We start from the raw sequence: 12,035 nt of genomic DNA on the forward strand, positions 1-12,035 counted from the left end.
ATTGCAGCCCCAACAGAAATCAGTGTGGAAGTTCCACACAAGAAATCATACATATACACCTGAAGAAATGTAAGTCAGCCTTATCTGCACACACATTTTTTACAGCATGATTCAAAATAATCACATTCCAGAATTGGCCACCACAGGCAGAAAAGTGTGTAAAACTGTTATCTCCAATTAACAATTAAAAAATCTGGGAGTAGAACTGTGTACCAAGTTGCAGAGTACCAGCCTTGATGGAAGGAAGCCAATCAAGAGATTAATGTCCTAGGTTCAAGCCTCAGGACAGGCAAACACACACACACACACGCAAACACACACACACACACACACACACACACACACACACACACACAATGATTCCTATATTTTTTAGCCAAGTTTCTTATTCCCCTAAGATTCATACATCTATGACAGATCTAAATATAATGGGAAAGATATATTTATAATGATAAACTTCTACTGAAGAACCCAATTTTTTTCTTGTTTTGTTTTTGTGGCCTTTGGACTTGAACTCATGGCCTGAGTGCTGTCCGTGTGCATTTTCCCTCAAGGTTGGTGCTCTACCACTTAGATACAGTGCCACTTCCGGGTTTGTGGTAGTTTTTTGGAGATAAAGAGTCTCAAGACTCTGTCCTCCACACACTGATTTCTAACTGCAATTCTCAGATTTCACATTCCTGAATTGGTAGAATTAGAGGCCTGATCCACCAATGCTGGGCTAGAACCTGAGTATTTTCACCATTTCTCATTGGAAGATTTCAATTCTTTTTCCTCCAGAACACTTGCCAAGCACAGTTCTCTCTGGATGGTAATCAAGCAAATACAGAGGCACTAGTAGCTCACACCTGTAAATCCTAGCTACTGAAAAGTCTGAGATATGAGGATAGTGGTTCAAGGCCAGCCCAGACAGGAAAATCTGTGAGACTTTTAGTCCCAATTAACCACAAAAATAATGCCATATGTTGAGTTGTGGCTCAAGAAGTAGAGCTCTACCTTGATCAAATACCTCAGGGATAGACCTCAGGCCCTGAGTTCAAGGCCCAAGACCAGTGCACATTCAAACACACACAATTTAATAACATGGTTCTCAAACCTAGCAAGGTGCCATCCTAATCCATTAATGTCATGCTTTGTTATGAGAACTGGAAAAGTCTAACGTCTGGCGTGGGCTGGTAAACAGCATCTGGATATAGTAACTAGCTCACAGCCAGTCAGACCAACCCAGACCAGAAACAGGATTGAGGTGGTGCAGGCACATGGCCCCTACTCCCCTATTTACCCAGACTAATCAGGAGTGAGGTGACACAGGCAAGCAGCCCCCACTCACCCAGACTGGAAGACAGAGTGAGGTGACAAGGGCACCAAGCCCAGACTTATCCAGCAGTAGTGAGGTGATGCAAGGACATGGCCCCTACCCACCCAGACCAGATGAGGTGACACAGGCACCATGGCCCTTACTCCCCCACTCTTGCAGACCAGAAGCAGGAGTGAGGTGACACAGGCACGTGGCCCCCACTCACCTAGAGTGGAAGCAGGAGTGAGGTGAAACAAGCATGCAGCCCACACTCACCCAGACCAGAAGTAGGAGCGAGCTGGTGCAGGCACACGGCTCCTACCCACCCAGACCAGAAGCAGGAGTGAGGTGACACAGACATGCGGCCCCTACTTATCTAGCCAGGAAGCAGAAGTGAGGTGATGGTCGCATGCCACACCAGAGGCATGATCCTAGCATTCCATGGCAGCTCTCTTCTCTCCCAGCCTTTGTGAAGGGCTGCTAGGTTCCATGATGCACTCCGGAGGTCAAGGGGCTGGAGCCAAGGTTGCTGCTGCCCTCCCCCAACTGTTACTGCACCTGCTGCAGCTATGGAGCAAATTTAATAAGTTCTAATTCACAGACCATATACTATGAACTATTAGTATCTTCAGGTACCATATTCCACTTGCTAGTCACTTAATTTTATAGTTGCCAATGTCTTAAGTGTTCACTGACTTGTAAATATGCTGGAATGGAAATCCTAATATCACTGATGTCTTTTAATTTCTAAGAATGATGATTTTGAAATGACCCTTTCTGAAGAGAAGAGGAGGGGACATAGACCCAACTGTTCGAGAGTGCCTTTGGGTGACACTCTATTGGCCCAAGAATGAGTCGACACAGCTGGTGTCCAGTTGTTTTGTGTTAGTCTTTGGGTCATGTTTTCTGTTTGGCCTTGGAGTCTTAGGCTTCTCTTCGTAGACACAGAAGATGAGAAAGTAATTGCCAAGGCTTATATAGTCAGGAGCCATTTACTTCCTGCCCTTCTGAAATGGCATCTCACTACATAGCCAAGATGGCCTTGAACTTATTTTGCTTCTGCTTCAGCCTCCCAAGTGATGGAATTACAGGCTTACCATACCATGCCCAGCTATCTCTCATGGACCATTTGAAATAGAAAAATCATGACATGTGCGCTATATCTACTAAGAGACTTGTGCAAAGACCAAATAATTTACAACCCAGTTGTTAAGAATATAGACTCATATTCAACTGAATTACAAATTCAATTTTGGTTTCTTACCTGCTTTTGGTTAAATAGGTAGACACTATATCACTGAGCTTTATTCACTTGTACAGAAATGTGGATGGTGCCAGGGACAGGTAGCTCATGCCTATAATCTTACTCAAGAGGCTGAGATGTAAGGATTGTGTTTTGAATCCAGCCCGGGCAGAAAAGTCACCATTAGAATAGGAGGACAAGAGCCAAACTGATGAGCCAGATACTCTTCTGAAAAATGGTTTAATATGGAAGATTGTTTCCCACGTGTCAGTTTGTCCTTCTGCTTGTAGATAGAAAATTTATAAGGCTCAGAAAAGGATTCAAGCTCTCTGTTAAACCATACTGTAGCCATTTTCATTTTTATTAAAGGAATAATCAATTTAGACATTGGTAGCTCATGCCTATAATCCTTGCTGTTTAGGAGGCTGAGATCTGAGGAACATGATTTCAGGCCAGCCCAAGCAGAAAGTCCATGAGACTTGTCTCCAATTAAGCAGTGATAAACCCAGAAGAAGAGGTATGCCTTAATAGAGTACTATTCCTAAGGAAAAAGCTTTATTTAAGCTGCCCTAAAACTTCTGGTGATATGTTGGGACATTGCCATGTACAATGCTGCTGGACCCTGCCTTCCTTTGGTGTGTTTGCCTAGAGCCTGGCTTTCACTCCTGTGGATATAGGCTGTTTAGCCCACAACCTTGGGGGTGGCATGATCCGTGTATGGAATATACTGCCCAGACAAACAACTATGATGTAAGCAATGATTGACAAGGTGTTAGTCCAAAGTTACAATGGTAAGGATGTATTCTGTTTAGCTTTTTTCTTTAGTTAATTGATTTATAAAGTTTATCTGCTTACTTAATGTACTCTAGGAAATCAAAAGTTAATATTTGGGATTTTTGGTACAATTTGCAACTAGGCAAGTAAGAGCACCCATTGCCCCCAAATTCAACATTTAAAATTATTAAAACTTTGTTCAGATATTTTAGTCATCAGAAATTTGAGCCAGGGATGGGAGCTCACACTTGTAATGCTAGCTGCTGGGTCTTGACAGATACAGAGAGGATTATGATTTGATGCTAGCCCAGGAAAAACATTCAAAATATTGGATCTCAATTAATATTGAACCCAATGCATTGTGCTTCTTATTTCATCTACTCAGAAAGGGTAAAAAGAAGGATTATGGTCCATGCTGGCCTGGTCATAGACATAAAACCCTACCACAAAAATAGCTAAAGCCGAGCCGGGCGCAGGTGGCTCATGCCTGTAATCTTAGCTACGCAGGAGGCTGAAATCTGAAGATCACATTTCAAAGCCAGCCCAGGCAGCCCAGTGAGACTCATATCTCCAATAAACCACTAGAAAACCAGAAGTGGCACTGTGGCTCAAACAGTAGAGCCCTCACCTTGAGCTGAAGAACTCAGGGACAACACCCAGGCACAGAGTTCAAGTAACATAACCAACAAAAGAAAAATGAGGGCTGGGAAGGTGGTCAGTGGTAAAGCGTTTGCCTTGCATGCATGAGGCCCTGAGTTTAAGTTCTAGGATAGAAAGGGGGAAAGGATGTGAAGGAATAGAAGGAAGAAAAGAAGGAAGGGAGGAGTTATTCTGTATCTTGTACTTGCCTAGCTATTTCATTAAGGTGGCTTCTCATTCCTTTTTTTTTTTTTTTTTTGGTCGGTTGTGGGGCTTGAACTCAGGTCCTGGATCCTGTCCCTGATCTTTTGTGCTCAAGGGTAGTGCTCTACCGCATTGAGTTACATTGTCACTTACGGTTTTCAGTGATTAATTGGAAGTAAGAATCTCATAGAGTTTCCTTCCTAGGCTGGTGTTGAACCTTGATCCTCAGATCTCAGCCTTCTAACTATCTAGAATTACAGGTATGAGCCATTGGCTCTGGTCACTCATTTGTTTTCTTTCTTTTTATTTGTAAATCATGGGACTTGAACTCTGGGTGCTGTCCCTGAGCTCTTCAGCCTAAGTGAAGTGCTCTACCACTTGAGCCAGAGCCCACTTCTGGTCTTCTGGTGGTTAATTGAGGATAAGAATCTCATGAGCTTTCCTACATGGGTTGGCTTTGAACTGCAATCCTCAGATCTCAGCCTCTTGAGTAGTTAGGATTACATGTGTAAGCCACCTGCACCCAACTTCCTCATTTATTTTCTCATGGTGAGTTCAAGCTGATTTCTCTACTCCTTGTAGTTCCTAGCAACTACAAAGTAGGCCTAGAGGTACCTCATCCTTTACAGTACTCCTTAGGACCAAGTGACTGCTGAGTGCAGGAAAGCAGATGAGGCCAATATAAAATACAATACTATCTATCTATCTATCTATCTATCTATCTATCTATCTATCTATCTATCTATCTATCTATCTATCTATCTATCTATCTATCCATCCAGTGGAGAGAACTAACACAGTCCCCCACTACCACAAATTATGCAGTCGAATTTCCCACATTTGGGGAAATCTCAGGGGTCAGCAAATCTGGAGTGCAATAGATAAGCCTGGCCCTGGGAAAACCACCTTCGTGATCATAGTATCTCCCCTGCCAGGTAAGTAACAAGGCTGACTTGGTATTTAAAAAACTAACAAACATGTGAGAGTAGTTCACATTTGTAATCCTAGCTACTCAGAATGCTGAAATCTGAGGATTAAGCTTTAAATACTAGAGAAATTTTGCTGAATTTTTATTAAAGCTCCTTTGGTGTTTTTAATTGAAGGTTTTATTTATTTTCTTATTTTACTGTTTCTTACTGTGACTACCAAAAAGCTGAGTGACTTCCATGGCTTGTATTCCTGGATTACTTTGGAGGTGCTCTAAGACTTCATCAGAGGCCAGACTTGTTCTACTCAGTTGAGTAGCTAGCCACAACGCTGTAAGTGACAATACTTACAGTAAGCAAAATTACATAAAATTAAAAATTCAGACACACAGTTACACTAGCCATATTTCAAATAAAAATAGAATTCAAGTTTCAGTGAATGTTAGTAAAGTTTTAATGCATTCATTTTATCTGTGTCCCCTGTCACACTGCCACAGAAGAATGGAATAGTTACGGCATATCATGTGACTCCCAAGGCCTGGATGTACTTACTCTGTTCCTTTACAGAAAATGTTTGCCTGACCATGTACCCTAGTGAATATCATTATGCAGAGCTACCCTCTTTTCTATATGCTGTTATTTCTCCCTATCCTTTTCTCCCTCCCTCTCTCTTCCCTCACCCAATCCCTCCCTCTCCTTGTTTTAGGGATCAAAACTCATGCATGGTAAGCTGCTAAGCTGAATCCCAGCCCTGTGTATGATTTTGTGTTTGGTGAGGGGGTACTTTTTCAGGGCTTGAACTTTGGCCCTGGACACTATCTCAACTTTCTTCCTCCCTCCCTCCCTTCCTTCCTTCCTTCCTTCCTTCCTTCCTTCCTTCCTTCCTTCCTACCCTCCTTCCTTCCTTCCTACTCTCCTTCCTTCCTTCCTTCCTTCCTTCCTTCCTTCCTTCCTTCCTTCCTTCCTTTCTCTCTTTCATTTTGTCAGTCATGGGGCCTGAACTCTGAAATCTGGGCCTGGTCACTGTCCCTCAGCTCTTTAGATGAAGGATAGTGCTTTACCATTTGAGCCACAGCACCACTTCTGGCTTTTTCCGACTTATGTGGTGATGAGTAATGGAACTCAGGGCCTTATGCATGCAAGACAATCACTCTACCCCTAAGCAACCTTCCCAGCCCTCATTTTATTTTAAAAATAAAATTCAAAACATGCCTTTTATGAATCCTCATTCAATTTATTGAAACATAGTATATATTCTTTAAGCTGTTTTTAAAATATTTTTAGTGTAAAAATATTGTACAGAAGGTTTACAGTTACATGAGTAAAGTAGTGGGCACATTTCCTAGTGAGCATTGTCACCTCCTCCTTTCTTTTTCCCCAAACATCCCTTCCCTCCCCACCTTCCCAACACCTCCCATCCCCGACAAATGTTGTAAAGTTTGTTTTCAACATAGTGTTTTGTACATCTCATTGTTACAATGGGTTAAACTGTATCCTTATTTAAGCATCTTGTTATGTACATATAAGATGCAGGTCACCAGAAACAAATACAGTGAAAACAGAGTAATACCCTGGAGGAAGAACATACCAGAGAAACAAAAAAAATCACATAGTACATTATAAATATATTAAAAACAATAGCAAGGAAGAAAAAAGCACTTGAGTTACTGTCTTGAGGTTTATTTCACTTAACATCATCTTATATGGTCATATGTACATAGCTTTTGATTTTTTCTTCTTGTCCTAGACATATACTAGTTATTGAAAAAAAGGGAAAGTATAAGACCTACGTTTTGGGGGGGCCTGGCCTACTTCACTTAATATAATTTTTTCCAAGTCTTTCTATTTCCTAACAAGTGGGGTGATGTAATTCTAATGGAGGCATAGAATTCCATTGTGTATATGTGTGTGTGTGTGTGTGTGTGTGTGTGTGTGTGTGTGTGTGTGTGTGTGTGTGTGTGTGTATACATGTATATGTATATATACATATATATGTCACATTTTCTTGATCCATTTATCTACTGAGGGACATTTGGGTTGGTTCCATATCCTAGCTATGGTAAATAATGCTGCAATAAACAGTTGTGCTGGTAGCTTTAATATAGCCTTGTTTGTGATCATTTGGGTAAATGGTCAAAAGTGGGATTGCTGGGTCATAGGGAAGCTCTATGTGGAGTCTTTTGAAGAATATCCATACTGCTTTCCAAAGTGGATGAACCCCCACCAACAATGCAGTAAGGTTCCTTTTTGACCACATCCCCTCCATCATCTGTTATTATTAGAGTTCTTGATTATAGCCATTCTAACTGGGGTGAGGTGGAATCTCAACATTGTCTTGATTTTCATTTCTTTTATGGCTAGAGAAGTTGAGGGTTTCTTCATGTGTCTATTGGTCATTCCTATTTCCTCTTCAGAGACCTTTCTCTTTAAGTCTTTAGCCTACTTATTTATAGGGCAGTTGTTTCTTTGAGGATTTGTTTTTGGGGAAATTAATTTTTTGAGTTCTGAATATATTTTAGATATGAGACCCTTGTCCATTGTATGGCTAGTGAAGATCTTCTCCCAATACTTGGGCTTTCTATTGATCTTGCTAGCTATGTCCTTTGCCATGTAGAAGCTCTGCAGTTTCATGCAATCCCATTTGTCCAACCTTTCTATGATTTGATGTGTTTCTGGGTCTTTATTAAGAAACTTTCAGCATGTGCCAAGGAGACCTAGAGGTTCTCCTCTTCCTTCCTGTAATGTTTTCAGGGTATCTGCTTTGACTCCAAGGTCTTTGATCCATTTGGAGTTGATTCTGTTGCAGGGTGCTATATAAGGATCTAGTTTTAGTTTTCTACTGGTGTGAAACATAGTATATGTTTTATAAGTCTTTGTCCATCTCTCTAGAGCCCTCCACAAGTTTATATGTATTTGTAGCTTGAGAAGGGAAATAAGATTTAAATCAGGACAGTAGGAGGCTATGGTTTATAAGGCTCATTTGAGACCCTTTTGGAAGGAATGTTGACTTTTTCCATCTGATGTCCTACAGATGACAACCTTGGTACAGGTATTGAGTAGACTGTCATAGGATAGGAAGCTTGTATTGATTTCTCCTGACTTTCCCCTGGGGACAAAGAAGGTGAAGTAGCCATGAGCATGAATCTGTAGAGGGATTGCAATTTATTTGTATTGACTGTGTATTTCTAGTTACTGTTCCCACAAGCCAGTGGGTAAAAGTTTTTTTTTCCTTTCCTACTTTAGCTGTAACTAGTTATTTTTCATTTTTTAAATTTTATTTTATTGTAAAGAGTCTATAGAGGGGTTAGAGTTACGTAAATAAGGCAATGAGTACATTTCTGGTCAAGCATTGTTACCCCTTCCCTTGTTTTTCTTCCACTATCCCTTACCTCCCTCACCTCCTGCACTCCTCCTCTCCCCACCCGAAACTGTAAAGTTCATTTCCAACATACGGTCTTATGGATATCATTGTTGCAACGGGTCATCCTGTGTCCTTGTTTTAGCATTTTGTTATTTCCCTTCCCCTCCCCAAATTAGAAAAATGTATATACAAGATGCAGGGTATCAAAATCAAGTACAGTGACAAAAGGGGATATACCACAGGGGGAAGAATATACAAATGAAACCAAACACTTACATAATAAACCTAAAACAACAACAACAAATGAACCCCAAGATATAGTGATTTGTTTTTATAAGACATTTAGTCTAAAACTCCCTAGACATCTTAAGTTTGGACTATTTCTTTTTTTTTTCTGGCAGTCCTGTGGTTTGAACTTAGGGCACTCTACGGCTTAAGCCCCAAAGCACCACTTCGAGTAGTATATCTTATATAAAGTGTCATAACTTTCCAGCCTAGGCAGGTTTCAAATAATGATCCTTAGTTCTCAGCTTCCTGAGTATCTAGGAGTACAAGTATGAGCCACCAGCACCTGGCTTGAATAATCCCATAGTTTTAACTACAGTTGTTTTCATATCCCCTACCAACAATGCTTTCTCATACTTTTTGAAGTTATCTCTAAATAGCTTAGGAAGGAGTTTAAGCATTGCTTAATCATTTTTTCACTTTCATTAGTATATACTAGTTGCACACACTGAGAGGTTTGATGGAGTTACTTCCACACACGCATATGATATACTTGCTCACATTCATCCTGACTTCCCAGTGCCCAGCCCTTGAATTCAAGGCCCAGAACTACTGTGCACATGCAAACATTCACGGAGACATACAAACAAACACACACACACACACACACACACACACACACACAGCAGAACAATTAGCAAAGGTTATACTGTGGATCAGGAACTGCAAGGAAACATGGGAAGGTAGATTGTCTTTTCCCAGTTTCTCTGTCTTCCTCCATTCTCTGCTTTTCCTCAGAACAACTCAAGCCCTCCACACCTCACTTCTGTCTGTTTTGAACACCCTGAGCTTGGCTTCCAGAATGCCATTCATAGGGAGCTGCCCTTGCCTGGATAGATGATCCTCAAAGTAAGCAGAGGGTCTCAGGTTATATGTTATTTTTCCATTTGGAGTGTGAATGAAGGCCCTGAGACCATAAGCAGCCTCTTGAAGTATATGAACAGCTGTATTGAACTACAAGACTCACCTCAGAAAACAAGCAGAGGAAATGGGATGCAGAATACACAATCTGAACCAATAGATCTATAGGTGACTGAGAGTCAATTTCCACATTAATGGCATGAATACAAGGGTGAGTCCATTTGAAGAGAGGTCTCCAACAATTTCATGGGACCCCATGGACAAGCCTGGCAGGAAGACACATGTGTGTGTGTGTGTGTGTGTGTGTGCCTGAAGGCTGGGCTGGGGCTCAGGCTGAGGCTGAGTGCAGCCTGCCCTTATGCCTTTTTTTGCTGCTCTACCACTTCATTCACAGCTCCACTTCTGACTTTTTTGGTAATTGATTGGAGATGAAATTCTGATGGACTTCCTTACCATGGCAGGCTTCAACTGTGATCTTCAAATCCCAGCCTCATGAATAGCTAGTATTAAAGAAGTGAGGCACTGGAACCTGTCAGGAAGCCTCTTAAATAACAGAGCTATTTTTAGGGAGACAAGAAACACCTCAGTCCAAAAGATGGTGTTGAGTTTTCATGTTTTAAAAGAAAAAATGCACTCAATAGTAAAGTGTGAAGTAATATTGAAGGAAAGAAGACAGGAAACTTTCATAAATCTGGCATTGTGAAAGCCCATCGGACATGAGTCTTTCATATAGGAATCAAAATAATATCTATGTGGCAACATTGAGACTCACCCATGTGGTCACGTGAACTGGTTGAAGACCTATTCTCACACTGACATACCTTCAAAAGTCTGGGATTCTGCTCTGTGGAAGATGTTTCCCAGTCACACTTGTAAGTCTCTTAGTTCTGTTTTTCACACTTCTCATCCCTCATTTTTAGTATTCACCAAGTATCTTTTCCATTGCTGCTCCAGAAGATGCTTTCAATGTCACTGTAAAGATTCATCTAATAAGAGAAACATGTTCGAAGAACTTTAATACTTATATTAATAATATCATTACTAATAAAGAGTATTATTCAAGAACTACTTTAAGATAAATAAAACATGATTTGGAGCAGTTATGTATATTCCTAGGCCATTACAAATCTGTAGTTACTGCAATCTTACAATACAAATGTTCTTAAGAAAGAAAAAGTGTTGATAATATAAGCAACCCAGTAGTTGTTGAATGAGATAAATACAGTGAGGACTTCTGTTGAGCTAGTACACACTGGTTCTTGCTCTGAAAGCATCACCTATCTGTTCTGAGAACCAGTCAGGCTTAAGTAGGACACATGCTTCCGGATGACAGACCTGCCTGGCATTCACTGCCTAAGTCCATTCAGGCCCACAGCCCATAGGCAATATAGAACAACCTTCAGAACAGTCATCCTGACTTTAAAGCTCAAGCCTCTAATCCTAGCTCATCAGCAGACTGATGTCTGAGGATTGTGGTTCAAAGTCACCCTGGGCAGCAAAGCCACAGTGGGAGGGATAAACTGAGAGCAAGGGAAGGGGTGTAATTGTCCCCAAAAAATGTATTCATTACCTGACAACTGTTTAATTTAATTGACTTAACTGTTACCCCTCTGAACATCATATTCCTAATAATATTTTTTTAAGAAAAGGAAAGATGAGGCTGGGAAGGTGGCTCAATGGTAGAGTGCTTGCCTTGCATTCATGAGGCCCTGAATTCAATTCCTTAGTACCATATAAGTAGAAAGAAAGCTGGAAGGCACGCTGTGGCTCAAGTGGTAGAGCACTAGCCTTGATCTGAAGAGATGAGGGACAGTTCCCAAGCCCAGAATTCAGGCCCATAACTGACAAAAAAATAAAGAAAAGGAAATAAAAAAGGAAGAGTATTGCTTCCAGGCTCAGTGCCAAGCCTGTAATCCTAGCTATTCATGAGGCTGAGGATCAGTGATTGAAGCCAACTTGGGTAGGAAAGCCTATACGACTTTTATCTCCAATTATGTACAAAAAAAATCTCGAAGTAGAGTTGTGGCTCCAGTGGTAAAGCAGTAGTCTTGAGGGAAAAAACATAAACTACAGGGATAGTATCCATTTCCTGATTGCAAGCCCCAGAAAGGCACAGAATAAAAGAAGGAAAGACACTATGAACTTGGTTTATCTGTACCTGAGATGTCTTTGTTAGAAACGATTATGGACTGAAACTCTGAACAGGGCATACTGGGTCTGGCATTTTTTCTGCACAAACTATGTGCACAACCATCTTAACTCCTTCGCTTTTCTATAGTTGCAGGTTGCATTATCTTCTCACCATGGAAGAGGTCCAGTATTTACTTTCCCTAGGGTACCTGCTTCCTTGTCTTCTGCTCTTTACTCATGGACAGCAGTATTTTAACTGAGAATGCAAGGAGGAGGATTGGCAATGCCTTGAAAAAGGGAATTTGCTAGAAGTGG

The 12,035-nt window shown here is 41.0% G+C and overlaps 1 non-coding gene across 1 annotated transcript; it reads right to left on the reverse strand.

Annotated features, from left to right (window-relative positions):
* Positions 1–4,936: 4,936 nt before the first annotated feature.
* Positions 4,937–5,100, reverse strand: LOC122121735. Its single transcript, XR_006150032.1, has one exon. It is a non-coding gene; the product is annotated as a U1 spliceosomal RNA (small nuclear RNA).
* Positions 5,101–12,035: the final 6,935 nt, after the last annotated feature.

The sequence above is a fragment of the Dipodomys spectabilis genome, unplaced genomic scaffold, assembly GCF_019054845.1.
Source record: "Dipodomys spectabilis isolate Male_0828 unplaced genomic scaffold, ASM1905484v1 ptg000196l, whole genome shotgun sequence".
In the NCBI taxonomy this organism is placed as follows: Eukaryota; Metazoa; Chordata; class Mammalia; order Rodentia; family Heteromyidae; genus Dipodomys; species Dipodomys spectabilis.